The sequence below is a fragment of the Motacilla alba genome, chromosome 3, assembly GCF_015832195.1.
Source record: "Motacilla alba alba isolate MOTALB_02 chromosome 3, Motacilla_alba_V1.0_pri, whole genome shotgun sequence".
Lineage (NCBI taxonomy): Eukaryota > Metazoa > Chordata > Aves > Passeriformes > Motacillidae > Motacilla > Motacilla alba.
This window is the reverse complement of record NC_052018.1, coordinates 58,863,040-58,889,467: the sequence shown is the minus strand read 5'-3', so window position 1 is coordinate 58,889,467 and position 26,428 is coordinate 58,863,040. Positions and strand designations below refer to the sequence as shown.

Below are 26,428 nucleotides of genomic sequence, written 5' to 3'. Positions count from 1 at the left end.
GCGAAGTGGTAAATGTAGTAATGCGTCCTCTCCTCAGATATTAACATTTCTGGATTCATGGCATGATTTGACAGGATCCAGATGCCAAATATGTATTTTTCCAGTGCTAGTACCTGGAGGTGTATCAGCCTCCAGATTTCTAAGGTGCAGAAGGAAAGCTAAACAACGTTCTCTATTGAGACAAAGTTTGGAAACTGGAGTTTGGAAAGATGGGACAAACTAACTGGCAAAACCTGTCAGGATTCAGGACCCACAGTCAGATTTTCAGAGCATCCTCATGTTGATTATCATGGTTGATACTGACAGATCCATGCAGATCCACTCTGGTTCTTTATTCTGAAATTGTGCTTCAGGTGCCCAACATCAAAAAGTTACTTGGCCACTAAATCCCTGCTTGTCCCTTGCTTTCAGAGGAGAATAAAGCTTCAGATAGTAGTTTATGGACTTTTTATTTTTTTTTTAATCAATTTGGACATACCTATGCGGGGACCAAAGCAAAAACAAAACCGCAGCCTAGCACCTCTAGCGCTCCACTGCTGAGCACGGCGGCGTGTCGCTCCCGCCGTCACACGCTGCCAGCCCACGAGCGGGGATGCTGCCGCTCCGCCGCCCCGGCCCCGCCGCCTGCCGAGCCCCCCCGCCCCTGGCTGCCGGGGAAGCGTCCCTGCGACCTGCGGCGGCGCCCGGCCGAGCAGCCCGGGGCTGGCGAGCGGCGCTGCCGGGCCGGGGCGGGCCGTGACTCGCCCGCCGGGCCGAGCGGGGGAACTCCCGCAGCCGCCGGGCTCCGCCGCCGCCGGCAGAGCGCATGTGCGGGGCTCCCGGCTCCGCGCCGCTCCTCGCACCCTCCCGCCCTCCCTTCCTCTCCGCCGCCCTCCCTCCCTCCCTCCCTCTCGCTCTCTCTCGCTCTCTCTCGCTGCCCCCCTCCCTCCCTTCCTCCCTCCCTGCCTGCTGCCTGCCCGCCTGCCTGCCGCCGCCTCCCTCCCTCTCCCCGCCGGCTGGGTGCTGAAGTTGGGCGGATGGCAGCGAACCAGCTGCGCTAGGGGACGAGCCGCACCAGCCCTTCCCGGGATCGCTCAGCGCCAACTGCACGCAGCCGGGCGGGGGTGGGTAAGGCGCTCCGCGCTTATTTCAGCCGGAACCGTGATAAACGGCACCAAAATGTCTGCTTTATAGTGATGCAAAGGGTGTGTGTGGGGGGAAAACCACACCGACCAAAGGGAGGGATGTGGAGGGGCAAGAGGAGAAGGAAGGAGGGGGACCAGAGGGAGGATGGATGGATGGATGGATGGATGGATGGATGGATGGATGGATGGATGGATGGATGGCGGGCGGTAGAGTGCAACAGAAAATGTATTCACGGGGTGACAGGGTGTGTGTAAGCATGCCTCTGTGTGTGTGTGTGTGTGTGTGTGTAACAACGGGCGGTTGCAAGGTGGAGTGTGTGTGTGTGTGTGTGTGTGTGTCCTGCCCGCGATGCACAAAGGGGTGGGGAGAGGTGTCGCCGGGCTCTACCCGCGCCCCCCATCTCCGCCGCCCCCCGGTTTGTGTTGGGGATGCCGCGGGGCATTCGCCGCGCCGGGCGATGCTGCCCAGCCCGGGCAGGGGGAGGGATTGGGCCGCCCCCGGGGAAGCCGGGGACACGGGCTGGCGGTGTGACAGCCGCCAGATCGGAGGCGAGGCAGCGCTCCTCCTGTCTTTCCTCTTGACCTTCCCCTGCCTGTAACGTGGGTCTGCTTCGCGCGAGGAGAGGTGGTGTAATTTTTATTAATATTATTGTTGGTGTTATTATTTCAATCGGAGGAGCCGGCGGAAGGTGAGGGTGAACGAGCGAGTCGTTGCTCTAAGATCAGGAGTTGCTTTCCCATCACTCCCTCCCTCTGCCCCCTTTCTCGGCTGCCTGCCCTGGCCGGGCCGCCCTGGGGCCGGGGAACCCCCGCGGGCAGCGGCCGCGGAGCCCCGGGCGGCACCCAGCCTCCCCCGCCCGCCGTACCCTGCGGCACCGCCATCCCTCTGCCCCGGCCTCCTTCCCGCCCCTCCCCTGGAAATGTCGGCGGGAGGCGGGCGGGGGCCGCGGGAGGAGCAGGTGGCCGGGCGCGGCCGGCGGGCAGGGATGCTCCCGGTGTGCCGTGCCCGGCTCCGAGCAGCGCGGGACGGCGGCGCGGCCCCGGGCGGAGCGGGGCTTCCCTGCGCCGCTGGGGAAACACCCGCCGCCGCCGCGGCGCTCGGTGCGGCGGGGATGCGGTGCCGCTGCCCGGCGCCCGAGACCCGCCGTGTGCCGCTCCTGCGGGGCTGCGCCTCTCCTCGGGTTGAAACCGCCCGCGATTAAGAATGCCGGGGTTGCTTCGCTTGCTCGGCTGCCAACCTAACGTTCATCTCTATCTCTTCTTGTTGATGTGGAAGGAAACCTTACTGGTGCTGTCAGGCTTAGAAACAGCAGGGGTGAAATTTATGGTTTTCGGTATTCGCTTTCTTCGTTTCTGTATCTGGATTTTCACTGTGTGTCATAGGTTTGCAGCCAGATGCTTTTGCAAAATGGATGAAATCTGAAATATCCTTCTAGGTAAATATAAGTAAGTTACACATTGGCTGGCAATGCTATTAGGGGTAACAGGTGAAAAATAGCTTACTACAAATGTAATATTCAGGCATTACAAATGTGGGGAGTTCTGTAAAGGAAGCTGTTTCTTTTTCACATCAGTTGATGCTAGTGTCATCATCCTTATATAAATCACTAGGAAATTTACCTGTGGCACAAGCCATTTAGGCAAACAAACTATTTGACCTTTATAGAAAAACAGTGTTGCACACTGTTATCGGTGTTATCAGATACATATTTTGTTTCTAGCTCATACCCAGAAAAAGCAAAGTCCTATTAAAAGATGATTGAGCCCCACCCCAGTAAGTTTATGGCCTAAAACACAGATGCTATGATACACTCAAGTACTTGCCTCCCTGAAATAACGTGAGCATTAAAGCATTTAAATGCCTTTCTCCATCAAGGCCTTAGATCCTTTTAAGTAGCCAAAATAAGAACGTAATTTAATTAAAAGAATACGATCAAATAAATTGCTATAGTGAGTTGAACATCTAGTCCAATATCCTGGCTCTGACTACAGTCATTAGCAGATGCTGAAGGAGAAAGACATAAGAAGCAGGATTGGCATACAGGGATCTTTTCCTGGCATATCCTTTCAAGTTTCATCAACACACAGAACATGGATTTCTTAAACTGGAGTTTGCTCTCAGACCATCATATATCATAAATTTTGAGTTTTCCCACTCCCTTTAAAAAAAAATCTGTTTATGCTTTATTCTCAACCCTGTTCTGTGGCAATGAGCACCACAATTTAATTATGATTTGTGTGAAAAAGTACTTCCTTTTGTTTGCTATGAACCTGCTGCCTGGTAGATTCACTCTGTGCTCCTTAGCTTTCCTATGTGACAAGGAGCACGTATTGTGTCTATGTAAGGTGCCAGGAGTGTCCTCTCAAACCAGAGCAGGTACAGCACTGGCAGGTCAGGTCCCTTCATTTTACCTATCACCAAGCTGAGAGGCTTGCCCAGGAGTGTAAACCTGTACTCAGCCCTTGGTCTTTATCTTGAAATCTACAGATAAGAATAGTTCTTCTTCTTCTTCTTGTTATGCAACATGGACACTTATGCACAAAGAATTGCCCTGAACCCTTGAACTTTTTTCAGGAAGGCCGCTGAAAAGCTGTCTGTTGAAAAACACTCCCTGCACTATTGATTTGAATTGAAATCTGACTGACAGCTTGGTGGAAAATTCCCTATCCCAATGCAGTTTTCTACCTACCCTGAAAAGAAGATGAAATATTTTATTGTTAACTGCAATTCTTATTTTTTAACAACTATATACTAAACACAAAATGCAAGCTATATGTCAAGGCACACACATATATATGAACTCTGTGTATTTTAAGTAGCACCATTTTCTAATTGTTCTGTGTAATGTTCATTATAAGGATCTGCATCAACACGCACAGTTTCAAAAGGAAAGTTTAAATGTGCCATAAAATGTAGCTGATTTGTAAGGAGCTATAGCACAAGTTCTTTTTCAGAAGAGTACTCCTGAGTTCAGTCCTGCTTGAGGAGGTATTGATCAGATCAAAATTGCAGAATATTTCCCTGATCCCAGTGGTAGCCCCTCTTTGATTTTGTCATAAGAATAATAAAGGAATAAGAGACTAGAGAACCACAAAAGCACATCCTAGACCCAAAGACACAGAAGTTCTCACCGTTTTAATTTGGTAGCAGACACAACTTGGAGCAACACAATCCACAGCAGAATGTGATGAAATTGAGAAGGGTAGAAACCCATAAGTTGTGAAATTCTTCACAAAAAATAAAATGCTGGAAACCTCAGATGTGTTAATCCCCATCTCCCAAAAGACTAAAAGAAGGAGAGGCTGAGTGGTATTGTTATGGGGACAGGATAGGAGGAATGTCAGCTGGCCTCAGACTTAAGCCAGTCTCAGACATGATTTTCCACTTAAAAATGGTGTATATGTGTCTGTGTGTGGATATGTAGCAAAACACATATATAAGTAGATATACATGTAGATATATATGGTATATACACTTTTGTTCACTAAAAATACATTATCCTAAATAAATGTTACAATCCTAGTACTTTTAAATAGCACTTTCTTACTTGTATGCTTCACATGCATGCCTTTAAGTATGAACATATGGAGATTCTTAGGAATACACCAGAAGTGTACTAAGGGAAACAGTATTAGCTCTTACAGAGATGTTCATCACTGTTCCATTAGCTCCCTCCTGATCATGGCTTCATGATGTCAGGGATTTATTTTGCACTCATACCAAGATTTCAGTTTTTTACAGTGAAAAATATATCCCTACCATACTAGTAGTGCTTATTCTGTGAATACAGGATGAGTTTTCTAAGAACATAAAATTCATGTCCTAATTGGCTTGAACTGAAATTCATTAAAAACTAAATCCTTCACAAAATTTAGCATTTCTGTTGACATACCCTTTTGCTCTAAGTAATGAAATAATGCAATCAAACTTTCCATACCATTAATTAGTTAAAAGCTTGTGCATAGGGTATAAAAACAAATGAATAGATTAAGTTGTAATTAAGTTTATCTATTCGTGGGTATAGCTAATGGCTATGGCTATACAGGCTGTAAGCAGAGTTGTGTGAATAGCTTTGCCGCTGACTCCTCCAAAGAAGCCCGGCACTTCAGCTTGGCACTTCTGCAGGTCTTGGCTACAGAGGGTCTGAGGAAGTGAGCTGCATGTGTGTCTCACTCTGATTCTCTGCGAAGTTAACCATTTCAGAGAGGTCTTTTCTACAGAGATTTTGAGTCTCTACTTGAAGTCAGGTATTTGCTCTCAAAAGGTTTTCCTTGGCATGGCTGCTGTCTTTAGCACGCACAGAGGAAGCAGCCAAGCAGTGTGACCGTGGCAGGGACCTTGGGGAATGCTTGAAGCACACAAACAGATGAAATGGGGGTCTGCTCTGCTCCTTCTGCCCAGCCACCAAATAACCTGTGCCTCGACCAAACTGACATTAGGGCTCGATTCCCTAGTGTGCTTTCTCTGATTTGCATTGGTCCAGTGATGCAAAATAGATGCAAGCTCAATTTAAATGACTTTTGTGCTTCGAAAAATTTGTGTTGTTCTGGTACATTAATGAATCTGGACTTAAATAAGAGTATTTTAATCAATTTAAGGTTGATTCTATCATAGCATCATAAAAATTTTGACTCATAGCTTTGTCTTTAATTTCTTTTCTTATAAAATATAAATGAAATGCATCTTAACTTGCATACAATATAAATTTTCATACATTTTTTACTCTGTAAGCAAATAGCAACAAGTTCTTAGAAATCAGTAAATATCTAAATAGAATGTATGTAGAAAATTACAGGTAGGGAGATAGAGCAGAAATAAAATGTAATAGAATCTTAAATCCAGCAGCCAAGCATAAAAACATGCACACGCCTTAAACACTACATCTGTGCTGCATAATCTTTCTCCAAACAAAACCAGTATATATTGAGCCTAGGTTCTGCAGTGAGAAAGGGGTAAATTGGACAGTGAGGCATTAACACAGCTATGTAGCCTCTGCTACCAAAGCAGCTTCATTTAAAGTAGTTTGGCTGCTCTCTCCAGTGATGCCAGCTCTGTGCTTGCTGAAATATGAGAGATCACAAGCTGAACCACTGTATATAGCCCATCTCTGTACATACAGACTAGCAGAGAGAATGTCACAGTAGCACTGCCTTTAAAGGACACAGCCACTCTGTCTCAGATCCCTGATTAGTTGATTATGCCACCTTGCTAAGCAAGACTCGAGGTCTTTTTTTTTTTTTTTTAGGGAGGGTGAATATGGTTTGGGCAGTTCTGCTGTATTATGTTTTTGCTGTATTATGTTTTACTGTGCTATGGAATGCTGTAACAATGTCTTAATTTATCAGCAGCTCATGTAAGTTAAAGTAAAATAATCCTGTTAGAGAAAGCAGTTGAACCCCAGGAAGCATGGGTGATGGTGTCATGGTATCCTTAGCACAGCACTTTTATACCTGCTTCCAAGACCAAGTTGGACACGGCTTTGAGCAACCTGGCAGGGGGCTTGGAACTAGGTGATATTTAAGGTCTGTTCCAACCCAAACCACTCAGTGATTCTGTGGTTCTCTGATACTGTAGTTCAGACAGCTTTCAAGAGAGAGACTTCAGAATAGTGAACACCCTTAGAGACAGCGTGTCCTAGGCACGTCGCAGCTGTGGCAATGAGCTGCAGGAAGCCCTGGCATTTCTCACAGTGCCACTGCCTGATTAGTATCACTGTATATATGCTGCTCTCATAGAAGCTTAAATTAGAGGGAAGTCATAGAATGTCGGGGCTGGAAGGGCCCTTACCCATATTTTAGTTGCAATTCCCCTTACCATGGACCAGGACACCTTCCACTAGACTGAGTTGCTCAAAGGCCCATCCAGCCTGACCTTGAACATTTCCAAGGATGGGGCATCCCCAGCTTCTTAGGGCAACCTGTTCCAGTGCCTCACTGGCCTCATAGTGAAGAAATGTGTCGTAAGTTTTTGATACCATTGTTACTGTTTATGGTTTGCTTAATGGGAACAACCTTCTGAAGTAAGGAATTTCTTATCCATTTTGCTTTATTTTGACAGTACTGCAGACAGCACATGCTCTCTGATATTCACATTGCACCAGACCTTTGGGTAGTGTAGATTCTGCTCTCAATGATTTGCATCATATGAAAATTGAGAACAGTGAATAATAACTTCCTGTACAAGAGCTTCACAAGTAGCCTTGATTTAATGAATGTAGGTGGGAAGTGTCATCCTAATTACTCAGTGTCCAAAATGTACTTTTATTTCCAAGTCTTATTATCTTCAGAAATTACAAAGTCCTAAAATAAAAATCAGATGCTTCATAGCTTTCAAGATGGGTTTGGGAAGAGTGAGATGTAAAAGTTATTTTTTTATCATTCATGTAGAATGGTTTAAAAATACATCTACTGTGTTGTAATGCAGGTGTCTCATAATGGTCTGATAATCTAACAGACACAGTTTGATATACCTGATAACCTGGTAACTGGAATCTCATGTGTAGAATTTTTTCACTATTATATGTATTACATTTGTCCAAATATTTTTATGAACATTTACTGACCCTCACAATGTAAAAACCCCAGATGATAATAAGCAGAATCTCAGCTGTATGGTAAGCATTGTGCTGACCAGAATAGACAAGGCTGCTTTCAAATTTTTGATTATTTGATATGTAAAATTAAGTCACAGAGCAACCACAAAAGAAATAAGTACTTATGTGGTAAGAATCTTGAAAGGATAGAGAGAATACCTATAACCAGTGAATGCAGCTCCTTCATAAAGTATGAAGTTATGAAGGCAGCAGCTTTGAGCTGATAGCTTAGGTAGGACCAGGCATTGGTCAGTGATTCAGAACACAGAAATCTGAGTGTTTATTGGATTTATCCTCAGCTCTCTCTGCAGAAGGACCATCCCATATCCAGCATCTGTCTCAAACCCTATGCCTACACTGCTAATTGCAGACTAGGACAGAGATAGCTGACAAAGTTCAGACACTCAAAAAATCTAGTAAAAGCAGAACTAACAAGAAAGTTACCTTATTTTACCTCTACTATCTGTATGTCATCTTGCATCCTGCAGTATAGACTACTCAGAAACTGAGAAATACACTCCTGAATTTTTTTCTATTTTTAACCTAAATAGCTTCTGAAGATGTTTACCACCGAATATGTTCCATACTCCTTCAACCATTGTCTCAGCTCTTCTTAATCTGTTTCAATTGGTCAGTAACCCTCCAAGGAAATCACAAATGTTGTTTGAATAGCAGTCAGTGTTAAAAGAAGAACATGGCATTCATGTGGCTGTCTAAGATTTTGGCTTTATGTAGTAGCCAAGGTAGCACAACTCCAGTGGGTGCAGGATTGCACTGAGCACTTCTTTTAGTTGCCAAGACCCTCCATTTTTATTAAGACTCTCAGATTTTTTCTCTGTGAACTAACAGAAGCCTGAGCTTTTGCACCAGAACTTGATTGTGTATGTACTGAGTTCTTAGGATGGTCCCAGACCTGACTGGAAAGTTACCACATTCCAGGGATCATTCCCAATAAAATACTTATGTGAGACTGTCCTGCTATACAGAGCAGGTCACTCTAATTGTACGAATGAAACTAAATTGCCCATTTAGCCTCAGAGCCAGAGAACAAGTCCAGGAACTGTTTCTTTACAGTACAGGCCCATCACATCTCTTCAGGAAGGCGTCTGCCTCTGGCCTGAATTCTTCCTTCTCAGGAATATGATATTGACCAAAGGAAACGGTCTTTGCTGAGGTTTTTGAGTTTATGTTGTTCCCTTGATATTCGCCTACCACAAACAAGAACACTGCAGATTTTTATAGGTCCTTCTATTTTGCTCACAACAGAGGGGTGCATTGTCAGGTTGTATAAATGAACATATGCCTGATGGATCCAGTTAGTAACACACCTGCTTAACAGTTATTCCCCATGTTTAATTTCAGATTGAGATTTATCAGCTTTTAATACATTCAGTGTTTATCATGTTGACTTTTACCATGTTTATTCTAGAACCACGGTGTTGTGTTCACTAACAGAAGTCAACATATTTATTTCGACAATACCATCAATTTGGAAATCTGATCTATAAAATATTAATATCACCACCTCATACCCATCTCAAATGTATATGGTTTTAAAAATTACATTTAGCATAACTCATATTGAATGGCTTTAACTGTACTGACTTTACTCAAGTTCTTGATGTGTCCTTTATTACTATTAATAAATAGTGGGACAAGGAGGTTATTATTTATGTTCAATATTAATTTTTTTCATACATAACAGGAGAGATAATTGTTTGAACATATTTTTAAAGAAAGCGTAAAGTTTAGGAAAGGGTTGAGTTGCTTATATCTGTGTGTACATGAGGTAATAGGAAAGTTATATATCTTGTATGACCTTACTTCTGCTGAGCATTTTTCTTGGTCAGGCATATAATGCTGTGGCAAATGCAGTGTCCTGGTTTCATACAATATGACATTTCAGGAACTTTTAAGAAAATAGAGAATCCAGAAAAAAGAAAATAGTAAAAGAGGAGGTGACTACTATCATCATCATATTATTATTCTGAGAATCTAGCAATTTAGCAAGCACTAAGAATAAATAAAGAACACATTATGAAAAGACTATTCCTGTCCTTCCAGATTTTGGTGATTTAGACCTAATAAGTGATTTTTAATCATTCCATCATGCTGTCTTTTTTACAAGCTCACCTTTCAAACAACCACTAAATTACCTTTGCATGCTAAGACAGCAGCACTGCTTTTCACAGAACAGAAATGCAGATACATATCAATTAAGCAATTAGAGGATCACACAGTAAAATGGTGGCAGATGCAGAAATTAAACATACAGGGCAAAATTCTTGTTTATTTCAAAGGTTAATCCTACTCCAGCTTCCTTATTACCGAAGTAATGCTCATATATAAACATCAGAGAGAGCTTAAGATCCAGAAAATCTTCATATCTAGACAATTTCCAGGACAAAATTGGGAATTTGCAGATGAATGAGCAGTTAGTCTTTCTGATCAAGTATTCTTACTCATTGGAAGATGACCAGAATAAAACCTCTCCAATTTGCTCCTTCGAATATGTAATCTGAATATCAACAGGAAAAATATTAATTAGGGCCACATTAGAAAAAAAAAATTGCTCAGTAAGCAAAATACTACAAAAACATGAAGACTTTGAATGGTTGAGCCATGTAAACCTGCATTTAAAAAATGAAAAAGAGAGAATGGAAGCATTTGGCAAGTAGCATGGGATACCTTCTGCATATATGTATCCCATAACTTTCAGCTCATCAGTTCTTTAAAAAGATAGGGGATTTTTGGGATCCATTAAACCACTACCTCTTGATCTGTCATCCTCATAAAATGACTCAACTCCAGTATAGTCAACTCAGTCCTGCTCATAACAGAATAACACTTGTCCTCGCTTTTCCAAATTATGCATTAAAAAAAAAAAAAAAATATATGCACATTTCTTTTTAGCTTGATTGTTTTCATGACATAAGTTTCTGTAATATCACAGCTATAGCACAATAAAATATTTTTACAGGTAACAAAAGGGAGTGGACTAATTAGTCAATTAGACTAATTCTAATAATAAAGACAGCATACAATTTCTAAGCCCAAATTACTCAGAATTTTAACAACACTTCAATCTTGGATGCAATCAGAACTAGGGGAGATGATTTACTCAGTCCATATCAGCATATACTTTATATCTGCTTGTGTATACTAATTTGTAATTTAGCCTCAGAAACTTTTAATTAATTGCCATTTGGTTATCACTGTGAGAGGACACACCCATGGGCTGTGGCATGAGCTACCACCAACCAGGTTCTCCAGTAAATTTCCCATAAAGTAGGCTGATGGCCCAAGTAAATGCAATTTAGTTTATTTTGTAAAGAGAAGAAGTAAGTTACTGTATGTCCCTTGAAAGATGGGGGAGAGGTCTCCTTGAATTCAAGAAAATATGATCTGTAAGAGCTTTAATGTAAGAAGACTAAATTTATCAGAAAGCACAATTTATTGCAGATCCAGCTGCAGATGGGAGACAGTTTTTAGGATTTTAAGATTCCAAATAATTGAATTGCTACTAATGTTCAAGACATTTTTCCATAAAATTGAATGGACTTCTATGGCAGAAACTATTCTTACATGCAATGCTAATAATCATTCACATTTTAAACATAGGATTGTAAGGCTCTGTTTAGGCTCTGTTAAGTAGAAATTGTTCTGATGGGTAGTGAGATCATACACATGAGGACTGAATACCAGAGACACCTTGATTTTGTCTGCTTAATATTTGGTGAGGTACTAGCTAGAATAACCTAAAGATGGTATTTTATGTTTTAAAACTAAGTTGGGTACTATTCATACAGCAGACTGGCTTTTTCTGTTGGTTTGTTTCTGCATTAAACCCTGAGCTATTTAGGTGAGATACTGTTTAAAATTGTGCTACGGTCCTGTCCTCTGAGGTAGAGAGTGTGTCCAGCAGGGTGCCAAGGAAAGCAGCTGCTATTGAACCAGGCAGGCAGTGTGTGCTCAGCAGCACTCTGGGTTAGGCTGCTGTTCAGTAGCATGGCTGATTCCAGCTGGTGCCACAGTTGCAACTTTAGGAACATTGGAAAATAGGAAAGTATGCTGAGGGAAAATCCTAGCTAATTTAATCCCAAACTCTGTTTCCATCAACCAGTTCTTACTTTTTCTTTCCTTCTCTTGATCAAGTTGATATTAAGAGCAGGAAGTGGTTTTTGTTTTGCTTTGTTGTTGGTTTGGGTTGGTGGGGTTTTTTGGGGGGGAAGTGGGGAGAAGCTTGTTTGGGTTTTCTTAACTCATTTGGTTTGGTGGGTGTTTTTTGTTTGGTTGGTTGGAGTTTTTTACATCTATTCTTACCCCGAGGCTGTTCCAGATCTCCTGTTGAAAACCTTTTTCTCATTTCCAGCCACATTCACTCAAAGACTGCTTATTCTTCATTTGCTCTTGTGCAATGATCCATATTAAATTTTTCTTCCTCCCTTCCATTTGTTCACCTGACACATTCATATCCCTCCCCTTCAGACATTTGTCCCAGAAACTCTCTTTAGATCAAATGGACATGAAAAAATGAAGAGAGCACTCAGAATGCAGAATCAGTGCCTTGTGAAACAAAGGGGCTCAAATGTCCTGGAAACAGCTCTCCTCCCAGTCACAAACCCCCTCCTCTAGCCTTTTCCCTTCATAACTCATCTGTGGAGCTCCTTGGAGCAGGAAGACAATAAAGCCTGTGTGACTGCTCCATGAGCATTCTCTCCAGATTATGTAAGGGGGATCCCTTGATAAGAAATATTCAAGGTGCAGCTCACACGTGAAGCAATCTTAGAAGTGTGCTGCTTGAATTTCAGTGCTGTGTGACCCAGTAGGATCCTCACTGTCAATAAGTGGCAGGAAAAGACATAAGGCCATGTGTATAAGAGAAGATTCACCAACATACCTGCATTAATTTTGGGGCAACCTAAAGAGTCTTTTTTGTTTTGTTTTGTTTTTGGTCCATCGTCAAAATACACTTCCATGTTGATTTGGATACAAAATAGCTTCAATATTAGTATAATTTCTCAGACAAAATGACTCCTTCAGGAAACTCCTCTGTATGTTACTTAAAAGTGCTTCTCAATCTTGGTATCCTGTGGAGCTAGATAAAGATGTAGCATTCTAGTGTAGACATGTACTAGTCTGAGAAGGGTTCCAGCTACAGCAACTGTGTTGCAAATGCACTGGTTCACTTACATGAGATTGCACAGGGCAAACAAAAATGTCATCATTTAGATTTGTTGTGCATGACTCACCTTCTAAAGAAAAGTTAGATCACAAGAGAAAATTAAACATTTGTCAAGGAAATGAAGAATCTGGGCCACTAAGATGAATTGATGATTGTTGATGATTGTTCTCAGACTTCAGTTCTGTTATGCTGACCCACTTGCAGACTTGAATGGAAACTGATCATTCTTCTTTATAAGGGTTTCAGAGTCATATCTAAAAAGTTGTTTTTAGAGCCAAGGAGAAGTTTGAAATGACAATAACCTCATCGTGGCCTTTATTCCACTTGTTAACATCCTACCTGTTACTATGCACTGAGAAAAATAACACTATCCCGGACAGGCACTTAACTAGAAAAAAAAATTGGCTGCACCCAAGCCTCTGGTGGCTGAATAAGGATCAAATATTTAATGTGATCAGCAGGCAGCTCTGCCTCCCACACTCTCCCACAATTATAACATTCAGTTTACTTTTTCTATTTAAAAATAATTTTATTGTTCAAACCAAAATAAAACCATTCAGAAAATGTCTAAATTTGGCTTTCAGACTCAGCTTTTGAATGCCTGGTCACTGCTTCTGAGTGATGTATAATGGAAATGGAAAGGTCAGTGCTATTAGCACATTGAAGACATTTCCATCCGCATCTCCTTCATAAGATGTTGCATGGATGAAATACCAGCAGGCGATGAGTTTCACATGTATTATCTATGTGTGTTCCCTGATCAGAAGGAGCAGCTACTCCGAGCTTGTAGGCATGCACACACTATTTGTTAAAGGCAGTGTGAAGCTCAGAGACTCCCAAGAAGCATGTTGGGACACTGAGGTGGCCTGGCTGCCCAAAATTAGCCCTTATCTTTTGAGTGTCCAGTGGATGGTCTTCCATCAGACACTGTACATCCCACCCAAGTGCCTGGGCCTCCCTGGTCCTGCTACTGTTGGGATGTCGCACACAGGCACAAGAAATCTTGTCATCTTGTTCCCCAGAGAGTGAAGGGTTCCTCAGCACATGTTTATTCTTGCTAGGACTCTAATTTGCAACTCCCCAACAAGAAAATTTCAGGTGTGCATTTAACCAGAATACTGTTGGCAAGGATATCTAACCTGTCATAGCAGGTATGTCATACCATCATCCAGAAGTCATAGGTCATTGCACAATTATGGCAATAAGGCTGTTACCTAAAGTGAAGCCAGAGAAAGAAATATTCAGGAGCTTTGAGACATTTTGAGACATTTAGATTGTCCTTGAGAAGCATTTAAAAATATTCTCCATGAAAGTATCACAATACTTGCCTACCGGTCTGCCCCAGTGAGGAAACATGTTAGTCCAAATCAGTAATCGTAGGGCAAAATTCCTTCCTACATTTACCCCCAGTGAAACAATAAACACGGACACAGGCATTCACCCTAGCAGAAAAATCTGCAAAATCTTATTTTGTGACCAGACATGCAGGTGGTTCAATTTAATTCTCACTAATTCTTTCCAAAAAGCTAAAAGAATTCCCTGAAGGAAGAAGTGCTTGAGTCAGCTCCACAGAGAACAGAAGTTTATCCTATTCACTAACTGGGATGAATCTTCTATTGAGATGCTAAGTTGTTTCCTTGCTTTCCATACAGCCTTTCCATAAGATCTAAAGAACTTTTTATGCCACATTTATATTCATTGTGAGATTTTGCCCCTGGCTCTCCAGCTGTTTCCTTGCTTACATCCTCAGGCAAGAACTGCTGAACTTGGGGAGCAGGAAGACTGAACTATTGGCAGGGACAGACAATTTTAGAGTGTGTAGACCTCAGAATTGGTTATCCAGATGTTCCAGGTGAAGGGACAAATCTCAAGAGAAGAAGTAATAACCACCACAGACTGAGAGAACACAGAGAAGTTGAAAAGGATCTTTAAATCTGAAGGGGAAAGAAACAGGCACAATAGACAGTGAGACTGAAATCTCAGTAGATAGCAGTGAAAGGTACTGAATGTAAGATGGATCTGGATGCTAGTTAGTGAAGAAAGAAGGAAATTAGTAAAGAACAGGTGAATTAAAAGGCTTCAGTGAAGTCTGGAAGTATGGAATAGCTGCAACAGACACTGAAAAATAAATGTATTGGAGTCACTTTTAAAAATATAAGCTGATTTCTAATAGCTTTTGATTATTAGAAGATGTTTGTAGCATTTGAGGAATTCAGTCTTATAAGAATTTTGTTTAGCCAGATTATTAAGAAAGATATTACAGAAGTCCTGCCTTTAAAAAAGTGTTAAAATTTAAAATGCAATAAATAATGGCATATGGGCAACAACAACAAAAACCCACACTAAACCCAGGTTGTTTTCTTTTCCTATCTGCAACTAGAATTTTCTCCTGAAACACTCAAAACTGTGTGCCATTCAGCTAAATTTCCTTGATCCAGAGACAACAGGAGATAGGAGCCAACAGTTAGATGATTCTTCTATTCCTGCTCCTCCTTTCTGATCCTACACCATGGTTTAGCCTCTGGATAAACAAGAGCAGATGATCTTGAAAAGAAAAGAGATCAGCTTTCCCAACGTTGTGCGTTCATTGGATCTGGAGATCTGCTCGTGAAGAGGAAAGAAGGCAATGGAAGGTCACACTATTTGCTGCATGTGGCAAATCTACTGGAGGCCTTTTTTACCTGCAGCACACTTTCTAATACAAGACTATGGTCCTAATGACGAAGGTACTGTTGAGTCAACTGCAAGTCTCCAAAATATTTTATTGCTGTTACAGATAATTTGAAATTTCATTGTATCTTGATCAGTACCCTTAGCATTTAAAAACTAATTTTGTTTATTTGTTTTTATCTTTTAAAAAAAAAAAGAAGCAACTTTCTACTATCCCAAGTTTCTCCAAAATTATTTTCAGCAATTCTGTTAATGAAAGATGCATAAATATTAGAGTAGTATACTTATTGGCACCACTGGTGTCCTCTGGTAAACAGAAAGTGGCCATTTCAGTAATGCCATAAATATACATTCAGGGATCAAATCTAAGAACTCCATAATTCAGAGGATACAGGCATTTCTAATAGCCACCTTCTTGAGGAAAGCACTGGGCTTAGATGAGAATTAAAAAATGCCGTTAACATTTTTTTCTTAATTTAAACATTTTCTGTAGCTCTTTCTTCCATACAGCCTTCCAGGGTGAGGTATTTGTGCACAGGTGGAACTGGCCTCGCATAGAGATGGACAAGAGGAATTTATCTTCTTTACTGGGATGACAGTAGCTGCTGTATGCACCTCCACCCCAAACTGCTGTATATACTAGGCATCCAAACTAGGACTTATTTGGCTTTCAGTCCTCTAAGAGGACTCTGAGTTTTTAAGAACACACAATGTCCCATTCCCCTCCCATCCTTAGGTACCCAAATTTCCCCAGTTAAGTGCATTGAGTGCCTGTTACTCATGTTTGAAACTACATCCTGCTAACTAGGTCACAACCAGCTCTCAGCAGGACGTGTTGTCTGCCAGAGATCTCAGAGGAGCTTGGTCCAGAAGGAACACTGAGAGTGTGCTTCTCGTTTTCTAAAAGAGCTGAACTCATCACAAAACACTAGACACAAATGAACTGTCAGTCCAAAACACAGCCAGAAGAGGAGGCTGGTCAAACATAATTCATCCCTCCTGCCTTCACCAAAACTCTTGGCATTTTTTCAATTTTTCTTTCATAAAATAAAGGAGGAGGGCCAGGTTCAACGAGTATGTCATACACCTGGGTTCATCCAATGTGAAGCTGAGGGAATTCAGACCTTACCCTCCCCACCACAAAAAGTCTGCCCTAATCACCAGTTTTGGAGATATTCAAAGGCAGAGACAGTCTCCATTGTTACCACTGACACTGTGCTGTTTTGAAAAAACACCTACACAAAACCCCATCAAACAATTACAGAGAAATCATCCAGGGAGACAGCAGAGCATCCACCATTACAATGTTCACTGAGGAGTAAGGAACGCCTTGATTTCTGCCTTTTTCTAAGTGCTAAAGAGTATAGATACCACATTATTTAATCTTTGCAATATTGAATAAAAGCAAGAAAGCACATTTACCATCTCATTTTACAAAGCATCTTCTAGTCCGTAATGTGGGTTTTTTTTGAGGAATGACTCAGGGTCATTCAAATCTAGGTGAGGGCCATGGCTGCAAATCTCAGTCATTTTGCACTCCAGGCAGATGGGTTTCTCCATTTTGAGAAGGGACAAGGGCAAAGCACTCTCTTGGTCACCAATCCTTCACTCCTAGTTGTGCAGCATTTTATGCCAGTCAAAGCCAGACTTGCTGCCTCTCTTTCCCTGCCACATAGAAGTGATTGCAGTGGATCAATTCAGACAGTTAATCCTCCTGACAGCTAATGATTGCTTCTAGAGTTAGTTTTCTGCCACAAAACCTACTTGATTTGTGTTACCACATGGTAGAAACACATCAACCAGAAAGCAGGAGTTGAAGGATCGATGGCTGGAACTTAATTTGACCAAAGTTGCCAAGGAGCTTCATGCTTGGGATGCTGCTTTGCTGCTTTTCAGAATTCATTCTGAGGTGTCTCATGGTGTCAAGGTATTGCAAATGCCCAGGTACTTCACACAAGGCTGTTCTCTTCTATGAGAGGGAGAAAAATACAAATCCAACAAACGACCTATAAAAATATATGCACACACACACCTCCAAACCCACCAAAACCACCCTAAAAGCAAATGGCTCATAGCCTCTCTGGATCCAGAGCTGTATGGTCTGAGTGGGAACAGCTTTGGGGAACCCAAAACTCTGCACAGTGCACACTAGAAGCAGAAGGAGCATCACTTTTCTTATTTCCTCTTTTTGGTAAAAGTTTGCATGTAAACTGACTTTTATTTTTCTTCTCGTGTTCTGTTTATTTGGCTCCTGTTCTAACTTTCATGGTTATACTTGTGTTTAATATTTTTTATCTTACAAAAAAACATGATCATACGCAATAGGACTAACTTATAATAAATAACTGAATCAAAAGCTAAAAAAAAGTGTTCAGCTTACCAAATAAATAGAAAAACGTAATTAGAGCACACATTAAAACCTGCACAGTTGCCTACATGGGACAAAGACTAAACCTACAGTAAATGCTGCTTAGAAGCAGCCTGCCAAGATCTCTTCAAGAATTGGACATCCTAAAAGGTGTTTATCCTTGCATAGAAGTTTGGCAGCTCTGTGATTATCCTACACCTGTTACCCCAAAGCTTCTTTCTCTTTACTGTTTTCTCGTTATACAATAATCAAGTATCTTTAGACTTCACCTGGATGAAAATACTCACCAAACCTGGATGCTGGGGGAACCGAAGGCAGACTTTTTCTAAGCATTTCATCTAACACAGCTTTTGGTCAGGGCAAAGAATAACTCTTCTGGGAGTTGTGTCAGACAATTTTGAAATTGTTTCTTTCTGTAAAAAAAAGTACCTTTTTTTTAATCTGTTAAGTGCCATGAGAACATCAAACAAAACTGTAAGGAAATCACTTCCTGGGGTCAAGACCCATGCTGATGCAAGCAGAGTGTGGATGGATTTAGAAACTCCATTTAGCATTTCTGAATTATGTGTCAGTCCCTGGTTCCAGAGAACCATGGAAAAGAAAAGAGAATGTTCCCCTAGTCCATGAAATTATCAGTACGACAGGTGTCATATGTGGGAGATAAAAGCTGTTGTTTAAAAATTATTGTGGGGCTGAAAGAAATAATGTATATCAGTTTTGGTAGTGCCAGACAGGGCTCCCTTAATACAGACAGGTACCTCCCACACAGCAGCTTAGAGAAATGCTAATAGTAAATTTATACCAGTTAAAGTTTTTCTCTTACCATTTACACTTCTTTTGTATCTGTCATTATCATCTTGTCCAAGTGCATCAGAATTTTAAAGATCTTCTGCTCAAGTCCAAGCTCAACTTTTGACCATCTAATCAAAAAGAAAATCTCCTTCCTCCTCATCATCAGTCACTGATTCTTCCACCTGGTTTTAGCAAGCAAGGTTCATGATGAGCACAAAAGGTACTTACATCTACGTCTTTTGCATCCCCTGTTAGCTTGGTATCTGCTAACAGCTACATCCCCTTTGATGCAACCTACACACAAGGGGAAAGTCTGGAAAGATTTTAAAATAATATAAGTTTCCTGAAAAGGAAAAATTAAATTTTGTGAGGAAACCAACTCCTGTTGAAAGAAGTAGCTTACTGAAAGACAATAAGCAACAATTTGGTCAGGTTTCCTAAATTCTAGGATAGTCCTCAGCTACTGGATCATCTTTCTTCTCCAGTTTGTTGACTATCTCTGCTCGATGTGCTGTGGGCACAAGTGTTACTTCTTTTGTTAGCTGTCTATTAATGTTGAGAATGGCCAGCTGTTCTAGAAAATTTGATGCTTCTGTTCTTTAGGGGAATCTGAACACTTGCTCTTAAAATGCCTTTGGCTTATCTACTGAGACACTGTCACATGTGAAGGGTTGCAAAAACTGAGAAAGTGTTCACATCTCCATAAACAGATTTTCTATTTAGTTAATATAAACATTAACTTAATGCTGTTGGATATTTTTCTTCCTTGAAGTAATGTCCTGCTTATACACTGACAAATTTTAGGATATGAGAGAGCAGGGAAGATGAACACTGAAAGACAAATCAAATAAAGAACTGTGTGGTCTGTTAGGGGAATGCAACAGCAGAGAACACTGACAAAACCAAAGTGCAATAAGTGAGAGGGTTTTTTTATGCTAAATTAAACTTTAATTATAAGGATTGCACCAGGAGCTCAGAACTTACTTCTTCAGTTAAAAAGCATGCAAGTATCTTTGTGTGAGTCTAAGAAGCAGACTGACCAATTTTTTGAGGGTTCTCATGAAAGTGACACAAATAGACTGAAATGGGAATAAATAAATAAATGGGGAAGCAATATTTCTATCCATTGCTACAATAACTTAGATGAAAAAGGACACACCATTAAAAGAGAAAATGTGATAAAAGCATATCACTAGAGCAGTGCAAGTTTGCCTTGCACTTTGTTGTAAAAGCTAGGGATCATCAGTCTGAGTGTTCTGAAAGCTTCTCCATTCATCAGGACTCAAAAAAGCAGTTCCTACATTTTGTTATGAGTCAAGCCAGCAAAATGTTTTTAATGGGCTTTCAGGCTTGATTTTGGAATTGTCATAGTGTCACTTATGGTAAAACTAGAAGAAATAATAGCATCTGTCTTGAATATAGCCATCTCAGCCCCATTACACCATAGCAATGCCATTAGAAGCAAACTGGTTTTCTTGTCTTCTCTGTCTATTAAATTATCTTCCAAAGTGATAGCATTCTTGCCAGGAATATTTGCTAAGCATGTCTAAAAAATGATTAACTGTTTATATGTTGCTTCAATTTCTCCATCTATTGCAGTTTCTGGTTTCCTTTCATTTATGTCTTGAACATCCCATCTAAAAAGTAATTTGTTGCTCCCATTTGATAAAAAATACCCTCAGTATCTGAAGGAAAATGGTTAAGCTTGCATCTAGGTTAGTATAAAAATTTTGGGAAATTATGGATTAGCAACTCCAAATTTAGGAAATTCATCTTTTCAAGAAACAGTGGTATGTGAAGTATGTTGCTGGACTTGGGGTTGGGGTTTTGGTGTTAGGGTTTATTTTAAAGATCATCCTTCAACCATTCCCAAAGTACTGAAGTTACTGAAGTAACCCATGTAAACTGCAAGCGTGCCCATAGGGTAACTAATGTCAGCTGTCACTGAAGAAAATGTTCAAGTGTGCAGTGGTGTAGACCATTTAGCATGGGATGGATAACTTTGTATCTCATTCATATCATTTTGGGGACCAAATTGGGCATGGTGCTGAAGAACAAAGTATTGTTCTCTTGAATTGAGTATTGTTCTCTGCAGCTCATCCTTCATAAACTCACTTGAACTAATGGACTTTGATAGCTAAACTACCAGAAAGGCATAGCTTCAGCAGGGCATCAGACTGAGATTATTCCTGAAATCTGAGGTCAGTCTGTTGACTACATGGCTGCTGAAGCTCACTGACTCAAATCAGTTTCCTGACATGGCAAAGCATAAACATCTTTCTTTTTGCCAAGTGGCTGTGAGCTGCTCACTAGAGCCTCACAGTAGGTGTCTCTGTGACTGAGGCATAAGCACTCACTGGATGACAAGGGAGGATAGAAAACAGAGAAAGGGACCTGAAAAAGCTGAGACAGCTGACAAAACTGCTTTTGTAAAGGAAAACAAGGGGAGCACTGCAAACTCCTGCATCATGGTGTATGTCATTCTCTTGAGCAAGAGTGGGGAGCAAACTGTCCTCTGCCCTTGACTGCTGTAAGTCAAAAATCTGAGTCCTATACCATTCCCTCATTCTTTGTAGGAGTTGCAAGTAAAAAATCCATTCTGGTTTAAGAACTTTGTCCCTCATTCCCCTGACCATAAAAAGAGAAGAAAATAGGGGAAAAAACACCAAAATTTTAATTGTATCCAATATGAAATATATTAAATTCTCTCTGGGAAACTTTGGGTCATTCAAGAAAACGTTGTGTTCTGTAATACTTAGTTAGTGATTTACTGTATAACTCTGCAAAATATCCTACTGAAGCCTTATGCACTTGCTTTTATGTTTAGATGGACAGTTACAGGAAACCTAAACTCCCCTTCCTTCTAGGGTTATTTGGGAACCTGGTGTGTATCCCATGTGTTTGGAATCTGATGGAAATTCTGTGCAAATGCATGAAGCTGTTTTCTTACCAAAATGTGACTTTGCAATGGCTAAGATGGAGTTAAACTAGAAATACATCTGGGCAGCTTTATTGGGTCACTGGTTGAAATGATTATTCTTTGATCTACTCTACAGCTGCTCTTTAAATTATGCTTCGTCTCCAGCAGCTCATGTAAAGCTTTCGCTCACTGTTCACTTTCTCATTTTAAAATACCAGTTTCTGTAGCTTTTCCGGTTTATAAGTAAAAGGATGGTAAATTGTGCCTAATAATTTCTAGATGTATTTATGATTCAGCAACACTGGAAAAAAGCTATGCAAATAACAGATACCTGCCTTGTGAAAGAAATACAAGGGTGATTTCATAATCTTTGAACCAGAACTTTTCAGACACGAGTCACTTTGTATCACTCAGTTTTGCATCCCTGATCCATTGAGCTGCCCAGAGAAAAAACCTTTCACCCAGTTCAAGTGCTGAAGTGCGGTTAGAACAAAATATCTCATAATAACATGCACTAAATGTGTTTGTAGTCATTCTATTGCTTTATGCGTGAAGAGGAGTAATTTTTGTTATCACATGTAAGATTTCTTTTTGCTCAGGTTTACCATAAACATTAGATATAATTATTGTAATATAACAGGTATAATATTATTATAATATTATATTTCTCTGTATACTTCTTGACTATTTGACACTACCTGACTGTGTGAAGCTCTAGCTATTCCTCTCCATTATGCCCAAAGTTTCCCATTCCTTCAGTTCAATCATCTACTTGTTTACTGGTGCACTCAAAAGGAATTGAGCCAATTGGTAGAGGTAAAACTAGATGTCTGCAACAGAAGAGATTACATTGTCAAAAAGTTCCAAATACCGTCTTCTTCTTATTGTGAGATACTCAGAATAACCAATTTACTTCTAGCTGCCATTATTTGCCTTTGTACATATTACTGCCATTCAAGTATAATTGTTTTGTTAAGTGGAAAAGCTTTGGTAATCTAAAAACCTTTCATTAGTATTCATTCTAAGCTAAATACTAAGCTTGCTATGGGAGAACACTTTTCTCCTGTAAAATAACCAGGTATACCCAACTGAATCAGTAGCAATCAGTTGATTAGAGACAAAATTAAAGGCACTTATTTACATCATAAAAAGCAAGCAAATATGGTTTGGGTACAATAAGAATTCTTTATTTATTCACTAAGTATTGGTTTGGCTTTTTTTCTTAACCAAGAATTTATGAGTTCTATAGCTTGAGCTCTGCTTTCTCCTCTGAATGGTTCTCCCATTTTTGGCTATACTGCAGCCATTTTCACTATTCATGTTGAAGCACTCAGGGTGTTTTCAGCACAACTGCTTGAAAACACAATAAATTGGATTCCAGGGGAGAATAAAACTTTTGAATCTAGAAAATTAGTGGTTTATAGGCAAGTAGGAAATGGATATTATCATAAACATTTTGTATTCTACTTTTCCCTTGCTGGCATCTCTAGGAATGTGTTGACACAGAGTCCTGACCAATTCCAGTCTAGAGCCAGAAAGATTTGGCACTTCCCATGAGCATATTAATATTTTCAAAACTGTTTCTGCCCCGAATAGTGAAAAAAAGTCCTAAGCATTAACACTCTTCATACATGGGAAAATATGGGTATTTGGTTGGACTTACTAAAACAAGGCTTTGTTATTTCTTTTACTTCAATCCACAATATGAATGGATTAATTTCAAACCAAAGATTTCTTTAAATTAAAAACTGCTCTTTATTGATACAAAACAAAACTAACTAAAACATATCATTGAGATATTTTGGCAACTTCCAAACTTGCTATAAAAGATTTTTTTTAGACAACATCTGTAAAAAACAACTTTTTCAGCAGTCAGTTTTGATTTTGACAATTGTAGTTTTTTTCTAATAAATATTTAATTGAAAAATTCCTGACTATACCTCTGCTAGATTGATATGGGAGCTGGCTAGAAGTTGGCACTTTCTAAGAGAAATATAATAGTTGTGTAACTCAAGGAAGAAAAGGAAACTGGGGAGTGAGGGCATAAAAATTAAGGTGATGTTACCTCGGGCAACTTTTTTCCCAGAAAAATCTCATAGTGAGCAGAAAGCATTGCGGATTTTATTTGTTGTGACTGCAAGGGGAAGTAGCACAGCCAAATTGGGATTGCTTAATGCCCTGGCTATTTCCCTGCCCTGGAAAGCATCTGCACACCTCTGCAGGACATAGTATATCGACATGCACAGTGCCAGTAGTTAAAAGTTGAAATTTCACAGGAGACTGGTGTCATCAGTATCAATTTTTGATGAAAAAAAAGATTAAAATCTAGATTTTCCTTTACTCCATGGCATAGCCTTTGTGACAGTGATGCCCACCAAAAAGTTTATGTACTGCTAATTGCAGGGCTACAGAAAACTCTACATGAGCAGAGTTGCAGAGCTTCCTGCTCCTCTTGAAATACCTTAATATAATAATTACCTTGCCAATTACAAAATAGTCTTGCTTCTAAAGCATCTCCCCATTTTTAGGCTGAATTTTCAAGGAAAAAAATGGGGTTGTTCTTGGCTGCTGTTGCACCTCCCACCAGATTTATTACTGCTGCCTGTGCAGAGGCGGTGCTACAGGGGCCCTGCCACAGACAGCAGTGGCACTTGCAGCAGCAGTTGTACCAGTGGAGGTGGAAAAAGTGCAATCATAATAACAGTATCAAAAGAGTTGAGTACATGTAGGATGAGTTGGAATTCCTGCATTCTAGGAAGAGGAAATGAGATGCTGGAGAGATTTTAAACCTTTTTATTCCTCCACATCAAATCCTCTTTTTTTTTTTCTTTGTTCTTCTAGAGTACAGCAGGAGAATAGTGATTACAGTCTCTCTGTGCTATTCCATCTTTCTAGCCACAGACATTTGGGGGGCAGATATAATTAATCTTTTTCTTGTGCACTTGAGAATGCCTTGGGATATTCTCCAAGTCTCATCTTCAGCAGACACCTTTGTTCCTCAGGGGGAATTTATTCTCTGCCACAGATCACTCACTTTGAACATCCTAATCGATATGTTTCAAGAGAGTTTGAATAAATTATGCTGGGAATCTCTGGTGAATAATTCTTCATCTAAAAGAAAACAAACTCTCCTTGAGAAGGTGTGCATCATGTGTAATTCCAGAGGAAAACTAAAAAAAAATGACAGAGATTTTTCTCTACCACTTACACTACAGCAGCAACTCTTCAGTGTCAATTTTAGGCAACAATAAAACAAAAAGATAGGAGATACTCAGGGTTTTAGTGCAATGGCAGAGGTTGTTCTTTCAGCCATAACAGCAAAAGTAGTCTTATTTGCATAGGCCTTGCTGACTTTACAGCCCTGGATGTACCAAGAGCATAACAGATCACTTTCTCAGCCTCAATTGGTAATGAAACAAAGCCTGCAGTCTTGAACTGCTGAATGAGAAGTAGGTGAAGACAGACAGAATCATTAGAAGTGCCAAAGTGGCTGGCATTCCTGATTAATGCAACACCCAGGCTCACCACACCTCTGCGAAGGAAGAATGCCTACTCAACAGAGTAGTTGCATTTACCACTAAACAAGAAGATCAGAATTTGCCCTTTTGTCACTAAAATGTCAATTTATTAATACAAATAGTAGTTTCAATACAGGCAATTAAAATAATGAGTGATGAGAATAGGAAAATTCTCATTGCCCCAAAAAAATTATTCTTCTGGATTAATTTGAATTTGAAAAGAACACAAAGCTGATAGAAGTGACAATGGACTTTTTGAACATGTTTTCTGGCTCTATAACATAAATTAACTTGCACAAAAATTAGAATTTCAATCCAATGGTAATCTACCTTACTTAAATATTTGTGTTCATTTCAAATTATTAAAATAACTCTGCAAAGCTTCTGACCTTTAATTATAACAACTCCAGTCAAAGTATTTCAGGCATTTCTTGCAGCATAGCACCTTTCCATTGCACCAAGACCTTCTCTACCTGCTGTTTCCTACGAGGCACTTCCAGTAATGGGACTTCTGTGATATATTGTGGGGTTTAGACAGTGAGGGAAAAGCAGTCCATCAGAGGAGATAAATCTAGCAAACGCTCCCAGCATTTGGGAAATTGATGAATCATGGCATCAGTGGCAGAAGCAGTCCAATGTTGAGCTGAACAACAGTGGGGGAGAATTCCCCCATCCAGAAACTTAGAACATTACTAGCAAAACCTTTCCAACACTACCACACCACTATAAACCTTTAATGTAGCAAAAATTCTGTGTTTCAGCAGTCATAGGGAAACTTTGATTTGTCCTTGGCAGAACAATATTAGATGTTGTTCAGTGATTTGCTGCAAGACACAACTGTTGGCTTCTGCAGAATCTTTTGTATTTTTTGAACTATACAACTCAAACATCTCTCAAAAAGTTTGCCTAATATCTGCTATACTTATTTTGAGTCTTTTTTTTTTCTGGGAAAAATGTGCAGTCATAGTTGTGAATATGATTGAGTAATTCACAAGTGTTCCAGGATAGAGTAGGTTATTTTGTAATTTTGTCCATGGATAAATAAATCACAAGTAAGATACCTGGTGAGTTCACAAGAACCTGAGCAAGAGTGTCCAACAACAGCATCTGGATAATTTTTCAAAAGCCATTTTTTGGTTCAGCTGATTTAGCTTTCCTGTCAGAGCACATGTTACTAATGGAGTACACAACTTCCAGGTTCTCATCATTTTCATTATCTAGATTCAGATTATCTGTAATGATTAGTCAACTTGAAAAG

At 40.3% G+C, this 26,428-nt stretch overlaps 1 protein-coding gene across 6 annotated transcripts in view; it reads left to right on the top strand.

Moving 5' to 3' along the window:
- Positions 1-885: 885 nt before the first annotated feature.
- The window catches only part of RGS17 (regulator of G protein signaling 17), a 71,500-nt gene continuing 45,957 nt past the window's right edge, over positions 886-26,428 (top strand). For 2 of the 6 annotated variants that reach the window (XM_038132353.1, XM_038132352.1), the window contains exon 1: positions 977-1,103. The gene's annotated coding sequence lies outside the window, so the exon portion shown is untranslated. Of the gene's footprint in view, positions 1,814-26,428 lie in introns of all 6 variants that reach the window. The other 4 variants (XM_038132359.1, XM_038132357.1, XM_038132354.1 and 1 more) reach the window with 4 other exon arrangements.